General features: G+C 43.1%; 2 long non-coding RNA genes across 2 annotated transcripts in view; one reads left to right on the plus strand and one right to left on the minus strand.

The window, feature by feature from the left end:
- Positions 1-20355, plus strand: part of LOC148148555 (uncharacterized) — a 52577-nt gene extending 32222 nt beyond the window's left edge. The window contains exon 3 of the long non-coding RNA XR_015758760.1: positions 20022-20355. This is a non-coding gene — a long non-coding RNA (uncharacterized LOC148148555). The remainder of the gene's footprint in view (positions 1-20021) is intronic.
- Positions 1-21190, minus strand: part of LOC148148553 (uncharacterized) — a 144305-nt gene extending 123115 nt beyond the window's left edge. The window contains exon 1 of the long non-coding RNA XR_015758761.1: positions 21173-21190. This is a non-coding gene — a long non-coding RNA (uncharacterized LOC148148553). The remainder of the gene's footprint in view (positions 1-21172) is intronic.
- Positions 21191-21684: the final 494 nt, after the last annotated feature.

Genomic DNA, 21684 nt, shown 5'->3' on the forward strand with positions numbered 1-21684 from the left:
TATCATGATCTTTCTTTTCTTTATTCATTCACGGGATGCGAGCATCACTGGCTGGGCCAGCATTTATTGCACATCCCTAATTGCCCAGCGGGCAGTTAGAGTCCAAGTCAATGACATTGCTGTGGGTCTGGAGTCACATGTAGGCCAGACCAGATATGGATGGCAGTTTCCTTCCCTAAAGGTCATTTGTGAACCAAATAGGTTTTTCTGACAATTGGCAATGGATTCATGGCCACGATTAGATTCTTAATTCCAGATTTTTAGAATTAAATTTGAGTTCAAATTCCATTATTAGCTGTAGTGAGATTTAAACCGAGGTCCCCAGAACATTACCTGGGTCTCTGGATTAACAGTCCAGCCATAACGTCACCAAGCCACCTCCTCCTTCTTTGTGTCGAGTTCTCTCCTTTTTACTTTCTTTGTATTTCTTTATTGATGTATTTCCCTTTCTCTCTCCTTTGTGTGAATTCTCTGTCTTTCTCACAGCACAAGACTCTCACCCCAAAACAGGTCTTTTATTGAGAACAACTTTCTTAGCTTTAGATTTGTAACGTCCCTGGTGGAATTTGAGTCTGAGTGTCTGAGTTATTAGTCTAGGCCTCTGGATTATTTTTCTAGTAGCGCCGAGTGTCACAGCTGCTCAGGAGGTCATTGAATACAAAGTCATTGTTGAGGTTCTAATGGATATTCACACCACATAGCAGCTGAAACTAATACCAATTGTAGGCAATCACTCATTCGTTCGAATGCAACATGCCTGGTTTTCCTTTTTGTCCATACACTCTCACCCAAAGACAAGTATTCCATCTGCCCAGGAACCGTCAATTGAATGGAATGTTACAACATGGAGCTCAAAATTAATTTGCATATGAGTGAAATTCAACTCATTTATGAAAGAATGTCTGGTGCCTGTGACAGATTACACCGGGACTGGGATTGTCCGTAACAGCTGTTTGCTATCCAATTTGGCAAACATTGTCTGATTAGTGTATTTGGACTCTTAGCCATCACTTTCCCTAACAATGGAATATGGCGCTGCATCATTAACATGACCGGCAGGATTTTAAAGCATGTAAATCCTGGAGACAGAATCAACAGGAAGGCAAATTCAAAACAAAACCAGTCATTTTCTCCTACTTTGCTCTCCTTTTAGACAGACTTGTAGACTTCGCTTTCAAATGTACTTAAAGTGACAGAAACCAGAAGCGTTCTGGTGTAAAAACTAAAGTAAACCTCTAGGATTATCAACTTTCTCATCTGTTCACATACAAAAATTCATTTTCCTATTTTTAGGGGATTATAAGTGAAAGCTGATCGCTTTTGAACAGATACAAACAGTTTCACAGATGTGCCCTATTCTTTGTGAACTGACAGGAAGTGTAACAATACCGGCCTCACAGAATAAGCTTGCCGCTTGTGAAATATCCTTTACTTCTGTGATGGTTCATTTTTCCTTATGCTTGGCCTCTTTCTGCAATCATTAGTTTTGGCTTCAGATTATTGCCCCAGTGTTAAACTAGGAAGCCTTTATGAAAACAATTGTTACATTCAATTGACGGTTCCTGGGCAGGGGGAATACTTGCCTTTGGGTGAGGGTGTATGGACAAAAAGGAAAACCAGTGGCCTGGATCACTAGTGGTCTGTGAGAGTCCTTTGCAGAATAACACAATATGCAAGTGACTGATACAACAACATGGCTGGGGCCATATAAGTAAACAGGCCAGAACTCTCATCTTCACCACTTACACAACACAACACAGACAGAGAAACCTTTGACAATTCACAAATGAGAGCCATAGTAACATTAATTTTATATTACTGTTGATTTTGATTAATTACGGTAGTTGCAAGTTAAGATGTAGTTTTCCAAAGAACATCATTGTGATGACTTTGTAACACCTTAAGATGTTTCAGAAGAACTGTTTCAACGTATATGTTTTCATTTGAAAATATCTGTTCCTGATATGAATTAGTTTGCATTTGATATTTAATAAAAATAATGATTGCACATTTACTTATTACATTGTACTATTCAAAAACATATATCTATACTTTCCTTAAGTTTTCATGCGTTATGATGACTTTTATTAGGGTCAAGAGAAAATGAGTGGAGTAGAATGTGCCTGCAGATCCAAACATTTGAGAATTCCGCTGTGCAATGAGCTTTCCTGAAACATCATCCTGGGCTGTCAGTAAATGGGATGCAGAGTTTCACTTCATACCTGACTTCATCGGATTGTGGTATATTTTGGAGCATAAAATGCTCTTGGAGCCAAGTTGGTTTCATCAACCAATTTTAAAAAAAATCTGACTTGACTGAAGTGAGAAAGATCACTTGGAAGCAGCCACTTCAAAGTTATAGAAAGTAAAAAAAAAATGCTGCTTAATACAGCACAAAAGTCCAGGATTTTATCATCTAAAGAATAACTCTGGATTGTATCATAGAGTCATGGAGATGTATAGAACAGAACCAGACCCTTCAGTCTAACTCGTCCATCAGCTATATTTTACTGAGTCTGAGTCGCATCAAGTTTTTTTGGAGGGTTTGTTGCCTCAAGGTCCAGAAAATTCTCTTGCATATCTTACCAGGCTAACCTCTCCAATTACCCACCACGCCCCTTGCCCTCATCTCACACGCATAATCTACCAAATACTGACTCAACACATGCCGTTCCTGAAACATGCAACTTAATGGAAATCCTGGAATTCACAGGCATTCCTTGTGCCCGTGTCATCTTTAAAAGCTCATGCACATCCAGGGAAACACTGTCAGTCTTGAGCAGCCCTGCATGTGTCTGTGGGTGACAGGTGTATGTGTGGCTAATGTTGATAGAGTAAGCCCTGAGAATCTGTTCTGGATCAGTGGTGCTGGAAGAGCACAACAATTCAGGCAGCATCCGAAAAGCTTCGAAATCGACGTTTCGGGCAAAAGCCCTTCATCGGGAATAAAGGCAGAGATCCTGAAGCGTGGAGAGATAAGCTAGAGGAGGGTGGGGGTGGGGATAGAGTAGCATAGAGTACAATAGGTCAGTGGGGGAGGAGATGAAGGTGATAGGTCAGGGAGGAGAGGGTGGAGTGGATAGGTGGAAAAGGAGCTGAGCAGGTGGGACAAGTCCGGACAGGTCAAGGGGATCGTGTTGCTGAAGGTTAGAAACTAGGATGAGGTGGGGGAAGGGGAAATGAGGAAGCTGTTGAACCCCGCACTGCCCGGTTCTACCTCCTTCCCAAGATCCACAAGCCTGACCACCCTGGCCGACCCATTGTCTCAGCATGCTCCTGCCCCACTGAACTCATCTCTACCTACCTCGACACTGTCCTATCCCCCCTAGTCCAGGAACTCCCCACATACGTTCGAGACACCACCCACGCCCTCCACCTCCTCCAAGACTTCCGTTTCCCCGGCCCCCAACGCCTCATCTTCACCATGGATATCCAATCCCTCTACACCTCCATCTGCCATGACCAGGGCCTCCAAGCCCTCCGTTTTTTCCTCTCCAGACGTTCCCAACAGTATCCTCCCACCGACACTCTCATTCGTTTGGCCGAACTGGTCCTCACCCTTAACAATTTCTCCTTTGAATCCTCCCACTTCCTCCAGACCAAAGGGGTAGCCATGGGCACACGTATGGGCCCCAGCTATGCCTGTCTCTTTGTTGGCTACGTAGAGCAGTTGATCTTCCGTAATTACACCGGCACCACTCCCCACCTCTTCCTCCGCTACATTGATGACTGCATTGGCGCCACCTCGTGCTCCCGCGAGGAGGTTGAGCAATTCATCAACTTCACCAACACATTCCACCCTGACCTTAAATTTACCTGGACCATCTCTGACACCTCCCTCCCCTTCCTGGACCTCTCCATCTCCATCAGTGACGACCGACTTGACACTGACATTTTCTACAAACCCACCGACTCCCACAGCTACCTGGATTACACCTCTTCCCACCCTACCTCTTGCAAAAATGCCATCCCGTATTCCCAATTCCTCCGCCTCCGCCGTATCTGCTCCCAGGAGGAGCGGTTCCACCATAGAACACACCAGATGGCCTCCTTCTTTAGAGACCGCAATTTCCCTTCCCATGTGGTTAAAGATGCCCTCCAACGCATCTCATCCACATCCCGCACCTCCGCCCTCAGACCCAACCCCTCCAACCGCAACAAGGACAGAACGCCCCTGGTGCTCACCTTCCACCCTACCAACCTTCGCATAAACCAAATCATCCGCCGACATTTCCGCCACCTCCAAACAGACCCCACCACCAGGGATATATTTCCCTCCCCACCCCTCTCCGCCTTCCGCAAAGACCGTTCCCTCCATGACTACCTGGTCAGGTCCACGCCCCCCTACGACCCACCCTCCCATCCTGGCACTTTCCCCTGCCACCGCAGGAACTGTAAAACCTGTGCCCACACCTCCTCCCTCACCTCCATCCAAGGCCCTACAGAAGCCTTCCACATCCATCAAAGTTTTACCTGCACATCCACTCATATCATTTATTGTATCCGTTGCTCCCGATGTGGTCTCCTCTACATTGGGGAGACTGGGCGCCTCCTAGCAGAGTGCTTTAGGGAACATCTCCGGGACACCCGCACCAATCAACCAAACCGCCCCGTGGCTCACCATTTCAACTCCCCCTCCCACTCTGCCGAGGATATGGAGGTGCTGGGCCTCCTTCACCACCGCTCCCTCACCACCAGACGCATGGAAGAAGAACGCCTCATCTTCCGCCTCAGAACACTTCAACCCCAGGGCATCAATTTGGATTTCAACAGCTTCCTCATTTCCCCTTCCCCCACCTCATCCTAGTTTCTAACCTTCAGCAACACGATCCCCTTGACTTGTCCGGACTTGTCCGACCGGCCCAGCTCCTTTTCCACCTATCCACTCCACCCTCTCCTCCCTGACCTATCACCTTCATCTCCTCCCCCACTGACCTATTGTACTCTATGCTACTCTATCCCCACCCCCACCCTCCTCTAGCTTATCTCTCCATGCTTCAGGCTCTCTGCCTTTATTCCTGATGAAGGGCTTTTGCCCGAAACGTCGATTTCGAAGCTTTTCGGATGCTGCCTGAATTGTTGTGCTCTTCCAGCACCACTGATCCAGAATCTGGTTTCCAGCATCTGCAGTCATTGTTTTTACCTGAGAATCTGTTGCCTGGTGTCCATCACTATGGTTGTCTGAAGCAAGTGGTCGCCACTTCCCTGTCGAGAATTGGCAGGCGGTTGGTTAGGAGGTTGCATATATGTGCAGCTAATAAGGTCATTCACAAGCAATAATCCCCCTTAATAGGTAACTTGCTTCTCCCTTGTGTAAATCGCATCTCAAGGCCTGGAACTAAAGGATGCAGTGAGCTGTTCCTGACATCGATAATGACATGGCCTGACTCATTTTCTTGCAAGGACCTCATGTTTCTCACCATGGCCCACACCATTCAAGCCTCTATAAGATTCTGTCGGAACATTGATTTTGCCTAATCTTGTTGCAACTGATCAAGGGGCAGCCTGAGCAAAATAGGGGAACACAGTCATCCTTTCTCATTCAGCACCTTAATGATTTTGGGTCTCAGTCTGGAACGAGAGGGCAGCATGGTGGCCAGTGATTAGCACTGCTACCTCACAGCACCAGGAACTCAGGTTCAATTCCCACCTTGGGTGACTGTCTGTGTAGAGTTTGCATGTTGTTCCTGTGCCTGCCTGGGTTTCCTCCAGGTGCTCCGGTTTCCTCCCACAATCCAAAAATGGGCAGGTCAGGTGAATTGGCCATGCTAAATTGTCCCTAGAGTGAGGTGCATTAGTCAGGCATAAACCTAGGGTTGGGAATGGGTCATTCTTTGGAGGGTTGGTGTGGACTTGTTGGGCCGAATGGCCTGTTTCCACACTGTAGTGAATCTAATCTAATCTAGAATAATTCAGAGATCTATGCCCAGTCTTAACAGATGCTCTTGCTTGTAATAGGCATCTGAAGAGCCAGTTAAAGGCTACTTTTGAGGTTGGTAACTACCTTTTGTACATTCCCTCCATTTCTACAGGAAAACTGTGGACCAATGTAAGATTCCATCTTGCATATTCAAATATTTCCAATCTCCCATTCTGCAAGTTCATAGATATCATGTCATCTAAGATGAGCTTTGGCCATCCAAGCGACAATTACCATTTGCTGGTTTTCAGTTGTTAAATAGCTTGTAACAATGCAGTCAACTATTGTAAATCACACCCACTGCCCACATGGATCACGAGATGACAAACACAATAATCAATTTGTCATCACACCCCATATGATCAACAAACATTGATACTAAGGGCTTATGCCCGAAATGTCGATTCTCCTGTTCCTTGGATGCTGCCTGACCTGCTGCGCTTTTGCAGCAACACATTTTCAGCTCTAAACATTGATACTATCATAGTCTAGATGATTCAGTTCCTGTGGGTGTGGGATGAGATAGCTGTAGAGACAACTTGCTGTCCTTCTGGTAAATCCTTGAATGGGAGGCTGTCACAAGCACCTCTCTAGTACCAAGAATCACAATTAATTAAAGAAAGGAAATATCCGAGGGTAGGAAGCTGCTGTCAATCAACATTTGAATGTAGGGCTGTGAACTCAAAACTAAAGATGCCGCCGGGCAGATTTTGGGGTCAAAACTTATCTGGAAAGAAGCTTTTGAAGGGGCATAATTTTATGTAAATGATGTTGATATTGGTCTCCAAGTCATTCATACTTGGCATCATTGTGGTGCATATCTGCTTCTAATTAAGAGGCTTCAGTTACTTAGCGTAAATCTTACCTTGGAAATGTCTGCTTTCAGCTGCATTTCAAAATTGCATCATGTGGTAATGGCAAAGGCATTGATCCAGAACTAGCATTGTGTAGTGTTCTACACGGTGTAAACTATCAGACACAAAATAGGTTTTCTTCGTTGCACCAACTCTAATGAGACTACACAAAGATAGTCCATTTCTCCTGTCAATGGGATGCCTCTGCCATGCTACTCTTGATAACGCACATTTCAAATCTACTTTTCCTTTCGTCCAAGCTGTTGATAGCCAGTCGAACTGGAAGTTTATCAACCATTACTGACTGGTTCACTCACTCTAATGAGTGTTAAAGATAAGCCTTAGAAGCTCAATTTTTAAATCAAAGAAAAGATTTCCTTATAACTAGAATTTTAGAATGGCAGCTCTTTCAGACAATAAAAACAAATTTTCCAATCAAGTGATATTTCAAGTTGGAAGTGCATCAATTCAGTCTTATTGTGATGGAATGGAGTAGATCAATGCCTCAGGTTTGTATGGAGAGGGTTTGGCAGAGATAGAAAGATTTAGATTGACTCCCTGGGGATTTTCATTAAGATAAATGGAATATTGCTGTCATATTAACAGTGATGTGTTTTACTGCTTTTTTCCATCTCTAATAGAACATAGAACATAGAAAAGTACAGCACAGAACAGGCCCTTTGGCACACGATGTTGTGTTGAGATTTAATCCTAATGTAAAATATAGTAACTTAACCTATGCACCCCTCAACTCACTGCTATCCATGTCCAGCAGTCGCTTAAATGTCCCCAATGACTCAGCTTCCACCACCACAGCTGGCAACGCATTCCATGCATTCACAACTCTCTACCTCTGACGACTCCTTTATACCTTCCTCCTAATATCTTCAAACTATGACTTCTCGTACCAGTCAATCCTGCCCTGAGGAAAAGTCTCTGGCTAATGATTCTATCTATTCCTCTCATTATTTTGTACATCTCGATCAGGTCTCCTCTCTTCCTCCTTCTCTCCAGAGAGAAAAGTCAGAACTTATTCAACCTCTCTTCATGAGGCAAGCCCTCCAGTCCAGACAGCATCCTGGTAAACCTTCTTTGCACCCTGTCCAAAGCCTCTGTATCTTTCCTATAGTAGGGCGACCAGAACTGGACACAATATTCCAAGTGTGGTCTCACCAGGGACTTGTAGAGCTGCAGCAAAACATCGCGGCTCTTAAACTTAATCACGGTATTAACTGAGTGTAAGGTACAGCCCCACAGGTAATGCTTCCATAAGGCATTGCACTGAACTGGCAGTGAGCATTTCTAGGTTTGAGCTGAATCCTGTCCTCATTTGCTCTATCCCCATTCCAGCAGAGATACTTGACAGTGCTCAGGAATGTAGATCTGGTCTGATTTTAATCCTCGGAAGATAAAACCATTAGTCATTTGTCCACTGCTATGCTGCAAATAAAAAAAAATCAGCAACACACCACAGACTTTGGATTGAACCTGAGACTTTAAAGGCTCCGCTTCACACTGGGCAACACAATTACCAAGAGTCTAGCAAGTATAATGTTTCATTTTCTGGTAAAGTAATTCAAATGACAGGGCCCAACTTCAAATAAACCAGTGTTTTTGGATATTAGTTATGCTTTAAATTTCACCTTGTGTGAACATTCTTTTCTGAAAAAAAATCTAGTGTTTAAACTTGGTATTCCAGGAATGCAGGCACTGGCCCAGGCAGGATTTACATAATTGATTCTGGCCAAATATCAAGATCCTCACATTGCAAAACGCTTCGATCTACATCTCAGCAGTGTTGTGTGTATGTGTGTGCACTTTGTCTCGCCTGAAGTGATCACATGGATGAGGATAGCCACCTTCCTGATCTAACTAGAACAGTCTTGTTAAATAAAACATATGGAATTTATTGCATGACTGCAACTATTTACCAGCTACCTGAATAATATCCTACATGTTTATGTAGATGATATATTGTTTTGCAGATGACACCAAAATGGGTAATGTACTGGACAGTGAAGAAGATTATCTCAGGGTACCACGGGACCTGGATCAGATAGGCCAATTGGCCAAGGAGTGGCAGATAGAATTTAATTTAGATGAATGTGATGTGTTGCATTTTGCTAAGGGAAACCAGGGCAGGACTTCTACACTTAATGGTAAGGTCCTGGGGAGTGTTGCTGAACAAACAGACTGAGGGGTGTAGGTGCATAGTTCCTTGAAAGGGGAGTAGCAAGTACATAGGGTAGTGAAGAAGGCATTTGGCATGCTTGCCTTTATTGGTCAGAACATTGAGCATAGTGGTTGGGATGTCATGTTGCACTGCAAAGGGCATTGGTGAGGACATTTTTAGAATACTGCATACAATTCTGGTCGCTCTTCTATCGGAAGGATGCCAGTAAACTTGAGAGTGTTCAGAACAGATTTACAAGGATGTTGCTGGGACTGGAGGGTTTGAGTAATTAGGGAGAAGCTGAATAGGCTGGAGTTTTTTACCCTGGAGCGTTGGGGGCCAAAACGTGACCCTACAGATGTTTATAAAATCATGAAGGGAGTGGATAGAGTGAAGAGCCGAGGTCTTTTTCCTAATGTGGGGGAATCCAAAACTAGAGGGCACAGGTCTAAGGTAAGAGGGAAAAGTTATAAAAAGGACCCAAGGAGTAATGTTTTCACACGGAGGGTGGTGCTTGTATGGAATGAACTGCCAGAGGAAGTAATGGAGTTAAGGACAATTACAACATATAAAAGGCATCTGGATAGGTACATGAATAGGAAGGGTTTAGAGGAATATGGGTCAAATGCTGGCAAATAGGACTAGACCAGATTGGGATGTCTGATTGTTGCATTGGACTGAAGAGTCAGTTTCTGTGTTGTATGACTGTATGTATAGGGAGAGGTTGAATGGGCTAGGGCTGATTTCCCTGGAGCATCAGAGACTGAGGGGTGATCTTATAGAGGTCTATAAAATCATGAGGGGCATGGATAGGATAAATAGACAAAGTCTTTTCCCTGGGGTGGGGGGAGGCCAGAACTAGAGGACATATGTTTAGGATGAGAATGGAAAGATATAAAAGAGACCTAAGAGGCAACTTTTTCATGTAGAGGGTGGTACATGTATGGAACGAGCTGCCAGAGGAAGTGGTGGAGGCTAGCACAATTGCAACATTTTTAAAAGGCATCTGGATGGATATATAAATGGGAAGGGTTTGGAGGGATATGGGCCGGGTGCTGGCAGGTGGGACTAGATTGGGTTGGGATATCTGGTCAGCATGGATGAGTTGGACAGAAGGGTCTGTTTCCATGCTGTACATCACTGTGACTCTATGACTGCAGGGACTGTTAGGGCACTATCCATCAGAGGTTCACTGAATATGATGAAGAACAAGAATCCAACCTGGGGCCAGACAGAATAATTACAGTGTGTTTAACATTATCTCAGAAGGATTGACAGCAAAGTCAGCATTATTTAGGATATTTCTGATCTGATTGTATCATCTCTACACTTACTTTAGCAAGATATGATTTGGAGATGCTGGTGTTGGACTGAGGTGTACAAAGTTAAAAATCACACAACACCAGGTTATAGTCCAACAGGTTTAATTGGAAGCACAGTAGCTTTCGGAATGCCATCACTATCACCTGATGAAGGAGCGGCACTCCGAAAGCTAGTATACTTCCAATTAAACCTGTTGGACTATAACCTGGTGTTGTGTGATTTTTAACTTTACCAAGATAGATGTGGATGCCTGAGTCATTCATGATACTAAGTCATGAGGGGTCCACTGTGGATCAACTGGGAGAAAAAGAGGATTGCAGATGCTGGAGATCAGAGTCAAAAAATGTGGTGCTGGAAAAACACAGCCAGTCAGGCAGCACCCAGGGAGCAGGATAGTCGGTGTTTCAAGCATAAACTCTTCATCATTCCTAATGAAGAATTTATGCTCAAAGACATTCCTGATGAAGAGCTTATACTTGAAACGTCAACTGTTCTGCCCCTTGGATGCTGCCTGACCTGCTGTGCTTTTCCAGCGCCACATTTTTTGACGCTGATCTCCAGCATCTGCAGTTCTCTTTTTCTCCTAGGAGTGTACTCATGTCTGAGTCAGAAGATTATGATTGGAACCCCAATCTGTAAATATATAATGCAGGCCAACACACCGAGTGTTACCCTGTCAATTGAGACATGATTCTGTTGGCTCTCTTAGACAGATGTTGACACAATACTGTGGGATCTTTAAAGGAGAAAAGGGTAACTGTTCCTTGTGTGCTTGTCAATACTTATCATTCAATTAGCACCAAAAGACAAACTATCAGATTGGTGTTTGTGGGAGCTTGATATGTATATTGACAGCTGCATTGCCTTTATTAGCACATTGGCTACACTTCAAAAGTAATTAATTGGCTATAAAATGTTTTGGAATGTCAGGGTGAGAAAAGACACTTTACAATTGCATGACATATATATCTTTGTTTCATTGCAGTGATGACTATATATTCTGAGTAGCAAATCTGGCAAAATGATAATGTGTTTATATGACACTAGTTCATAGCTACACCTGATGTGATAGAGAGTCTCCCCTCCACATTCATGTACGTTTGACCTTCACATACTACTATAACTTCCTGCTATGACATCATGAATAGGCTGTAAATGTGTGGCAGAGTTTTTAAGGTGGCACATAGAAAGAAATTATAATTGGAATGTTTTAAAGAATAATCATGCAAGAACACCAGCATCTTAGGAATTAATTATATCTACAATTTGTATTTTGAACCTATCCATAAAGATGATAGGATAAGAATGAAGTGCCTGGGTGATATAATGATTTACTTTGTGTGCATCAACATGAACAAAAACACAAGTCAGCCGAGGCCTCAACCTTGGAGAAACTATGCTCCATCACGTATTTTTCAGTCACATTCAATTTGACCCTTTTTTTGTGAATGAACAAGGTCAATAGCAGCAGTAACTCATATAGGATAAGGCTCTTTTTAGACCAATTTCCTTTCATCTTCCTCCCCCTAAAGCACAAGAGAAGGAAATACAAAGCAAACTATGCAGCAGGCCATTCCATTTCTGCTATTTCAACATTGCACCATCATCCTGTGGGTTTCTCATGAGTGGAATGTTCTCAGTGGCTCAGGCTGCAGTAGATCTGTAGAATAATTTCGAAGCCATTGCATTTCCAGTTACTGAACAAGCTGTTTCCTGAGAGCGACTGAAAAGATTTTCATTAGCCTGCAGAGTCAGGCCTGCAAACTGACCTCTGTGGAACTTCATTTAACATCAATTCCCCTTCCAGTGATTACCCACTAATTAATATTTCAGATTAAATGCTGTCACCCACAATCCCTCCAGAGATTGTCATCAGTTAAATCAGGAATAAATTAAGATCAACCTCTTCAAATTTCTGCTTCCAGCACTGGGAAAGTCTATTCAGTGCTGTGCTTTGCCCACATGAGAAAAAAGATTTAGTTTGCAATACCAGCCATTTTAGCTGTGCATTGGTGGTATGGAAGCAATAAGCTACAAAGCAGGGCCAGGGGGGGACAGCAATTTGCTATATCCTTGCAGGAGCAAAGAGTCAAATAAGGCAGGTGTCCCAGTCAGGACTGACTCCAGTAACTCCTGCTGGAACCTATTTGACATAGGCTGAAGACAGGATTGAATTTAACTGAAATGCTCATCCATGATGGAAATGTCTACTGGCACCTCTGCCTCATTTTACCAGTTGGCAGTATTTTGGGTGCCCTTCAAAATTGAACTGATCCTCAATCTAAGCTTTGGTATCGCAGCCTCACTGCTGAAGAAGAATCTAATGGGTATGACATTGGAGAGGTTGTTTGGCTAACATTGTTGGAGCTGTATCTTAACAAGTCTCAACACTTCCAATGTACACGGCAGTGTGGAAACATGGAGAAAATGGTTTAGAAAATTCCACTTTTTACTCAGACTGTGTTATCGAAAAGAACATGCGCTTTTAAAAATTCATCTTCTGCAAAACTCAGAGCAGTTAGTTTCAATGTGATGTTTGCAGAAATACTTACACCACTTTGCACTTCGTGAGCGAGTGTTGAAATATGTGGAAATGTCAACACAGAAATAAGAAGTAAGCTGAACACAAAATCAGGAATCAAGTCACTCTCTTGGTGTGTTGCTGAAATGTGAATAGTCATCTTGACCACTTTTTCTTCCCCATCACACAATTTATCAGAGAATCGCAATTTGGATTGATCAAAGCCTTATCACCTTCTCTCTGCAGTGGTTTCTAAATTAAGTCAACACTGCCAAACCTTTCCAGACTTGAAAAAAGATAGAGCTTGCCCCTACATATTGTACCAGATAGATTTCCTCATGTGAGCCCACATTGACAAAAAAGCATCATTTTAGTTCAATTCATACACTGCCTCAGCTGTTGACTCAAACAGGGAGCTCCCAAAATGAAGGACATTTTGCCTTCAAAACACTGCAAGAGTAGAATGGCATCATGATTAGCAAAGACATAGAATCATGGAATCATATAATTTTACAGTACAGAAGGAGGCCACTCGATCCATGTGTCTATACCAGCTCCTGAAAGCTGCCCAACTTGTCCCATTCTCCAGCCCTACCTCCGTCACTCTCTAACTTCATCCTTTCAAACACATCTCCAGCTCTGAAATCTCCTCTGGAATCTGTTCCACCATTCTCCCAGGCAACATATTTCAAATTCTGACAACTCTCTGAGTAAAGAAGTTTCTCCTCATCTCATTCCTGGCTTTCTTGCTGACAATTGTGAAATTGTGATCCCTTAGTTACAGACACACCAACTCATGGAAACAGGGTATCTTTCTTTACCCTGTCAAAATTGCTCATAATTTTGAACAACCCAATAAGGTCAGCTCTTAATTTTCTCTGTTCCAAGGAGATTAAGCCTAATTTGTCTAACCTTTCTTTGTATCCAAAATTTCTCATTCCTGGTATCTACATAGGGAGCTGATCTATAAAAGCCCTGACCAGCAAAGTATGAGGTCAGTGAAGGCCATTGGCATGAATTGAGTAGGTTGACCATTGTATACCAAGCTCACTTTCTTCGTTCATTGACTTAAATGGAAAGGGAACTTCAGCATGGTGAGTAAAGAATGGCCACTTGCTAATTTACATTCCCAGTCAAAGATGAAATCACCCGCAGGATGAGTGAATCAGAAGGGGCTGGATTTTTTGAGGGGTGGCCATCTCATGCAGATTGTTAGTCCAACCCCTTTTTTTAATGAAGCAAGAGACCTCTGCATTTCTGACTGGAGAATCTGATCAGGGATCCTTCAGAAACATGGAGTCATACTTCTCCATAATGACAGAACGATTGGGGAACACCCACTTCTTTCATAATAGTGAGCTGCCATTTTTCTTTGACATTTACCGGTAAGGAATCCCAGACAACACTTTGATAGCTGCTGTGAAAAGGTGAGTGTGTAAGGTAGATGTGAGGTTAGGGTGCCAGGAGGGTAGGATGACAGATAGGTAGAGTGCCAGGCTAGTATGATGCCAGATGGAATAAGGTGCCAACAGGGTGCAGGATAGTGTGCCAGATGGGTAGAATGGCAAGTTTTTTACTTTCTTACAGTCCTGGGTCGAGCAGTTGCCGCACTAGACTGTTATGCACCTGGACAGTATGCTTTCCATGGTGCATATGTATAAGTTGGTGAGGTCCTTATGGACATGCCAGAGTTTTGAGACGTTTGAGAAAGAAGAGGCATTGTTGTGCCTCCTTAACCGTCACATCTATGTGGGAAATCCAGCTCAGGTTGCCAGTTATCGGCACTCGAAGGGTTTCCAGGTTGACTGCATGCAAGGAGGGGATGAGGGGGTAGTGTCGGATCTGGAGCAGGTCTCAAGGGCCTTGGGGAGAGACAGAAAGGTGTCAGATCATGGTCTGGGGGGGGAGGGATGTAGGTTGTCTGGGGAAGTTGTGATTGGGGTTATGTGAAATAAGGAGATAGTGAGGACTGCAAATGCTGGGGAAAGAAATCAGACTCGAAAAGGGTGGTGCTAGAAAAGCACAGCAGGTCAGGCAGCATCTGAGGAGCAGGACAGTCAACATTTCAGGCCTAAGCCCTTCATCAGGGATGTGGGTAGGCGGGGAGGCTGAGAGATAAATATGAGGGAGGTGGGGCTGCGGGGAAGGTAGCTGGGAAGGCAATAGGCAGGTGGGGGGGGGTGATAGTGATAGGTCAGTGAGGAGGGTGGAGCAGATCGGTGGGAAGGAAGATGGACAGGTAGGACAATTCAAGAGGATGGTGCCAAGTTGGAGGATGAGATCTGGGATGAGGTGGGGGAGTGGAGATTTGGAAACTGGTAAAGCCAATGTTGATGCTATGCGGTTGGAGGGTCCCAAAGTGGAAGATTAAGCGTTCTTCCTCCAGGCATTGGGTGGCTTGGATTTGGCGGTGAAGGAGGCCCAGGACTTGCATGTCCTTGGTGGAGTGGGAGGGGAAGTTGAATTGGTCAGCCGCAGGTCGTTGGGGTTGTTTGGTGCATGTGTCCCAGAGATGTTCCCTGAAATGCTCCGCGAGTAGGTGTCCTGTATCCCCGATGTAGAGGAGACCACATTGAGAGCAACGGACACAGTAGCTGAGGTGTTCAGATGTGCAGGAAAATCTCTGCCGAATGTGGAAGGATCCTTTGGGGCCTTGGATGGAGGTGAGGGGAGAGGTATCGGCACAGGTTTTACACCTCTTGCGGCGGCAAGGAAAGGTGCCTGGAGTGGAGGGTGGGTTGGTGGGGGGTGTGGACCTAACAAGGGAGTCACAGAGGGAATGGTTTCTGCGGAACACAGATAGGATTTGGCAGGGAAATATATCTCTAATGGTGGGGTTTGATTGTAGGTGGCAGAAAAGGCAGAGGATAATGCCCTGTATCCGGAGGCTGGTGGGGTGTAAGTTGATGACAGGGGTTTCTGTCCTTGTTGCGTTGGAGAGGTGGTGTTCGAGGGCGAAGGTGTGGGAAGTGGAGGAGATGTGCTGGGCATTGCTGACCACGGGGGAGGAGAAATTGCAGTCTCTGAAATAGGAGGACAAGTATGGCCAGTTGATTAGTTACTCAGGAAGTAGACTATGTGTTTAATAGTCTAACCATTCCTGAGTAATTGCTTACTCATTTCATTGGAAACTTCTGAATCCTGATTTAAATGGATACTTTCAAAACATAAAGGAATTGCCCAGTGGAATCTTTAATTTCCTGTGTAATTGCTTCAGAGTTTGTTATGATGGAGATTCCACAGGGCTCCCATGTGCAACTCCCATCTACACTGGAACAACTGCTGGGCCATCAGAAAATACACACTCAGTCTTATCTTTAAAACAGCACTGCAGATTTCTAAAAGAAATCCACTTACTGTGCTCACCTGAAAATTTTCTCTGTCAATTACGCAATCAAAATAGGGAGTGAGCAGTTCTAGATTATCACAACAACACTAATGTTGCTCTGCAATTTTTCCATAGCTATTGACTTCCATATTAAACAGGTGGCTGAAAAGTGGTCAAAAAGCCCAGCAAACACTGGGAATGTGGAGGTCTCACTGATTTTAATGGCAAAAGCTCATCATCAGTTCCTCTTCCTGTCTGGCAAATGGACAACACGGTTGGTAGGCCAGTTGTATCATAAAGAATAGAAGAACTGAACCTTGGAGATGGCCCTGGCAACCAAATGTGGGAGGGTTAGGGTGGTCACTGATAAGGCACCAGTTGGTGAGATCGGTGAATTGAAGACTGGGTTTTGGTTGGAATTTGACACTGGAAGAAGGAGAAGGCTTCTTTGAGGGAGTTGAGGGGTGTGTTCCTCCTTCCACTGGACCATGAGAGATGTTGAAAATGCCATTTACCTTGAGGAGCCAACAACCAGCTGGTGACAATCCCATTGTTTGGATTTGCCTGCACTTTCCAGAAATGTCATTTTCATCACAGTGTGGTTTATGTTTATTAGTTTTGCCTCCTTGGAAGAGCAAGGTAAAACTCATTGATGTAATGCAGTGACAGAAAACATCATACGGTGGTTACGCTCTTGACCAGAAATGGAAGGACACTCCAGCCTGAAGTACACCGTAAGTAAAAGGTCTCTTTAAAGGAGGCATCCATTTCTATTTATTGATCATCAGCAGCACATGGTCAATATGCTAAATTAACTCATACCATACCATTGTAATTAACTAACTTCACTCAAAAAACTGGGAGGTTCTTTTTGAAGAGTGGGCGTCAATGTGATACTGAGCAAACAAGGATGTATCAGCTCAGGCCCTGCCAGCCTTCAGATTCAGGTTACAGTCATGAGAACTGGCCACTGCTGGTAGCTGCTCGCTGATTGATGGCAGTGTGTGTGCATTGTTGTGTAAGGTAACGATAATATACAAGGTGTTAATTTTAAAGATAGCAATAAGCTTCACCTAATCTGATGATGTCAGACAGTTGTGGATGGGAAAAAGAGGAATCTTATTCGAAATCTCAATCTGGTCAGATATGTCATTCTTGGCTCCTGGTTACTCTTAGAAACTATGTCTAACTATCCAGTGTAACTTGTACCCTTTGCTATCATGCAATAAACTACAACTTGTTATTAAGACAAGTACCTCTTCTCACTAAGACTCACTAATTCCAATGACGGCCACTACTGCCACCTGGAACTGCTGGGACCATAGAACAACTGGCTTTATGACTGTACAGCACTGTCTAAGGTAGGATTACCTGGGATAGGGGCAGAGGTATCACCTTAAAGTAACAACGCTGCTGCTAGTGTTAATTTACTTTGAAGTGGCCATAGGGTTCAAGGGCAGGCTCCCTAACAACTATTCAGTTGGGTACTAGGGAAGAGGAGCTGCATGGCAACCTGAAATGTCCAGCTCAGGAAGAGGCAAAGGCATGGATGGATTTAAAAACTAGGATGAGTACTTTGGAAATGAAGCATTGCTCAACTCAGAGACAAATATTAATCAGTGGGCGAAGCATGAACAGGACTTGATGCTAGTTTGTCAGCAGAATTTACAGGCTGAATATAAATGGCAGTCATTGTTGTTGTGCCACCTTTGTTGTTTCACTTTGTTGGGATTGGTCTGACCAGCGATCTTTCATCTACCATAAGGAGCCTGGTCAAGAAACAGACAAGAAGCACAGGAAACTTGTACCAATTTGTTCCAGCATGGATAGTGGCACATGGTTTTTCAGACAATTCTAACAGATGACAGGTTTTCTTGAAAGTGGAGGTTACAGAACAGATTAAAATTAGAATCCCTACAGTACAGAAAGAGGCCCTTCAGCCCAACAAGTCCACACCGACCCATTGAAGAGTTACCCACCCACCCCATATTTCCCCCTGACTAATGCACCTAACCTACACACCCCTGAACACTATGGGCAATTTAACATGGCCAATTCATCTAAACGTGCACATCTTAGGATTATGGGAGGAAACTGGAGCACCCAGAAGAAGCCCATACAGACACCGGGAGAACATGCAAATTCTACACAGACAGTCGCCCGAGGCTGGAATCAAACCCGGGTCCCTGGTACTGTGAGGCAGCAGTGCTAACCATTGAGCCACCGTGCTGCCCAGTGCTGTGACTCCCCTAATGGAGTGAGTAGAGACGGCAGTAGGGGAGCTACCATAATCTTCTCTGTCAGCAAGCAGAGAATGGTGTTAAAATTACCAACTTGAATGGAAAGATAGCTTGCAGCCAAGTAAAACCCAATGGAGAGAAGATACCACTATGGTCTCAACATCAAGGAAGTCTTAAGACCAGAAACATGAAGTAGCAAACATAAACTCAGAACAATATTAAAAAAGTGCAGTTCTTTCAATTCTCCTGCTCTAGGGCTGTGAATTTGCACTGCAATAGTAATTATTCCTAATTCTTCGGATACTAGGAAACGCCTTACCTGAAATTAATGTCAAGGAATAAATTTAGCCTTAGATGTTTAAAATTAAATGTCCAGATTTGAACATGACATTGACATTGTATCATAATAAAAAAAAGTGCAGAATTTATGTCTTCATACTTAGGCAAATTTCAACTTATTGAACTTGTTTTTCACACAGAGAGGGAAGATAAGCATTGATTTCTATATCCAACCACATCATTGTAGCAGACAAGCACTTTCTGTGTCTGCCAAACTTTCAAAAGGAGCAAATGCTGTTTGTACTTGCATGCTGAGCTACCTGTAGAAAGCCAGACTTCATTGACATCTGTTTTATTAGTAATGATTAATATGTGTCATTTTGAAAGTAGACCATTTGGTTTTTGCTCGCTTGCCTACTCATTTTGTGATGTGTGGGAGCTAATCACCAAACACAGATAAAAGTAGTTATATCTCACACCAGCACTAAGCAAAAGAACATTCCATTCCCATATGTTGGCTTGATCTTGATCAAAGCATCTAGCAACAGAGACATTGTAACTGGCTTTTAATTAAGTCTTCCTAGTGATTTTAATTTTTTTTAGTGGTGAATGCATCTCTATGTACGAACAAGTAGAATGATACCAGCTAACCTCGCATTATGCAAAATACACACACAATTTAATGTTTTAGGATGATCTGAAGCTATAATGAGCTCTGTATGAATGCAAGCATTTCTTTTCTATTATTCCTCCTAAATTACAAATATATTCTCAGATGCTCACTTGTCCGTAGACTTCTGTGTTACTTATATGTAGCCCTGCTCCAATTATGCCTTTATCATGTCCACAAAATTTTGGAACTCTTGGTAACAAATAAAGATATTCCTGCATTTTAGTTACACTATGTTTGAATTTTTAAAAAAATTAACCAATTTTTCTAGTCAACCTGTTCAGAGATGCTTTCCGCACCTTGGGAGCAGGTGAGATTTGAATTAAAATTAAAACCATCTTTTCTCAATCAAAAGGCCAAGCCTTTTAATTAAGTCTTTAATTAACAGTAATCATGAGTGACTTCAATCTGCATATAGACTAGGCAAACCAATTGAGCACGTTGGGGAATATGTTTCTGCAGTGTCTTGTGGATAATTTTCTGGAGTTGCATGTTGATGAGCTAACCATAGGACAGCTTATTTTAGAATGAGCATTTTGCAAAGATAATTTAGATTGCAAATAAACGTCCCATGCTCAGTTTTAAAACCCATAAAGGCTCATCAACACAATGGGCAAGACATAAGGGATAATCACAAAGCACAACAACCGAGAGCACGTATTTAGTCGCTCAGTGTTCATAAAATTGTTCTAATCATTGTATTTTAACCACAGATGATTGCCAACTCTGACTTCAGCAACCAAGCGACTGAACAACAGGAGATCACCTTCCAAACGTTCATACTGTTGGCAGCAATACCTAACCTTATGCATTGAATTGCGACCTGCATCAATCTTGATCACATAAGAAATATATCCCTTAAGAAAGGAATTTAATCTTTATAGTCATCTTTTAAAGCATTAGACTAATCCAAATTCTTATTAATTTCAATTAACCTGTTAAGACAAATTATGACAAGTTATGGCAGGTGGAACTTGAACCTGGATCTTAGAAACTTATTGTATCATTAGCTTCTCTCTGTTAACTATTTTGTAAATAAATCTGATGAAACCATTTTATCCTCAATGTCTCAATCTGTCAAATGTTGTAATTTTCACCTTTATGGAGAACTAAGAAAATGAGACAAGTATCCCATGTGTCAACAGCCTACTTTGGACAAGAAGTAGGTCATTATAATTTTGATGTATTAATACTTATATGTCACTTTAGCAGTATTTAGCTACAGCTTGACATGGAGGATTTAGATCGCTCCTGAAAACACTTTTCTTTTCTGGAACTGTAGAAACAAAAACAGTTTTTCTCTTTCACCTTTTTCTTTTTAAGGTAAGCTTTAGTAATCTGACAAAGTCAACATCAGCCCTGATTTAAATTGCCTTCACATTTAGCTTTCCATCAGTACCGCCATCTTGCAACTTGTGCCTCCACTCCTTGAAAAAAATTGAGCCCTTGTGGTTTTTCGGTATGTCTCACAACTTTGGATAAGGTCAACAATACAATAGCCCAAATGTCAAATAAATACATAAGTCTGGGGTCAAGTAAGTATGAAATAAGTAATCAGAAGATAATTTAAAAGGAAATGGGTAGCTCAGTAATGTTCCCAACTTCTTCCAGTAACAGAGGATTCCCAGAGGTGGCAGGTTTGGAGATGGGAGGGCCTTCATTAGGCAGGGTAATAGAGTGCCTAAGCCCAGCTGCTTTCTTGGCTCCACCAGAATTACATTCTGGGCAAGAGGATTCATGACTGATCTGCCCACACCAACGCCTATTGAGGCCCAGAAGTGGCCATTTAATAACTTTGGACAGAGAGGGCTATATAAGTGCCCTAAACCAAACTGACCCTCCCTTACCATGCCACATCACTTACCTTTGTTCTGAGTCCTCTGTGGGTTTTAGATACTGAGGGTGTTTTCCTGGCTGTAGCCACAATGTCCTCTGTGGCGCTAGTGAGTGCAAGAGTTGCAAGCCTCTGATTGGACAAGAGTTCTCATTGGATGCAATGTCATCCCCTGTGGGGCCTTAATTCCAGAGGAAGGCATATTGGTGGCCTACATACTTCCCTCAGCAAACCTTCCATGGGGAAGATAGCATAGGTCTCTCCCTGGCGCTGGCTGTTAAACCACCAATACCTCAACCAGATTCCACCGAGAGAATGTACTGCATATACTCACAGCTTGTGCACCTGTAATCCTTACCTTGTGTTGTTTGCAGTTTCTGCACAATTCATGTTGATGCATAAAGAGGAGGAAATTAACATGTGGCTGATCTTCCTTTGATCTTTTTCTTTGATCTGCACCGATAATATTATTTTCTTATTGGTAACTTGCAGTTCTTAGATTAAAATCATTCTAACTGCTTGTCATCACATGTCTACCTTAT

Source organism: Chiloscyllium plagiosum, unplaced genomic scaffold (genome assembly GCF_037043375.1).
Source record: "Chiloscyllium plagiosum isolate Xiang-an unplaced genomic scaffold, Cpla_swu_hap1 HiC_scaffold_12, whole genome shotgun sequence".
NCBI lineage: Eukaryota > Metazoa > Chordata > Chondrichthyes > Orectolobiformes > Hemiscylliidae > Chiloscyllium > Chiloscyllium plagiosum.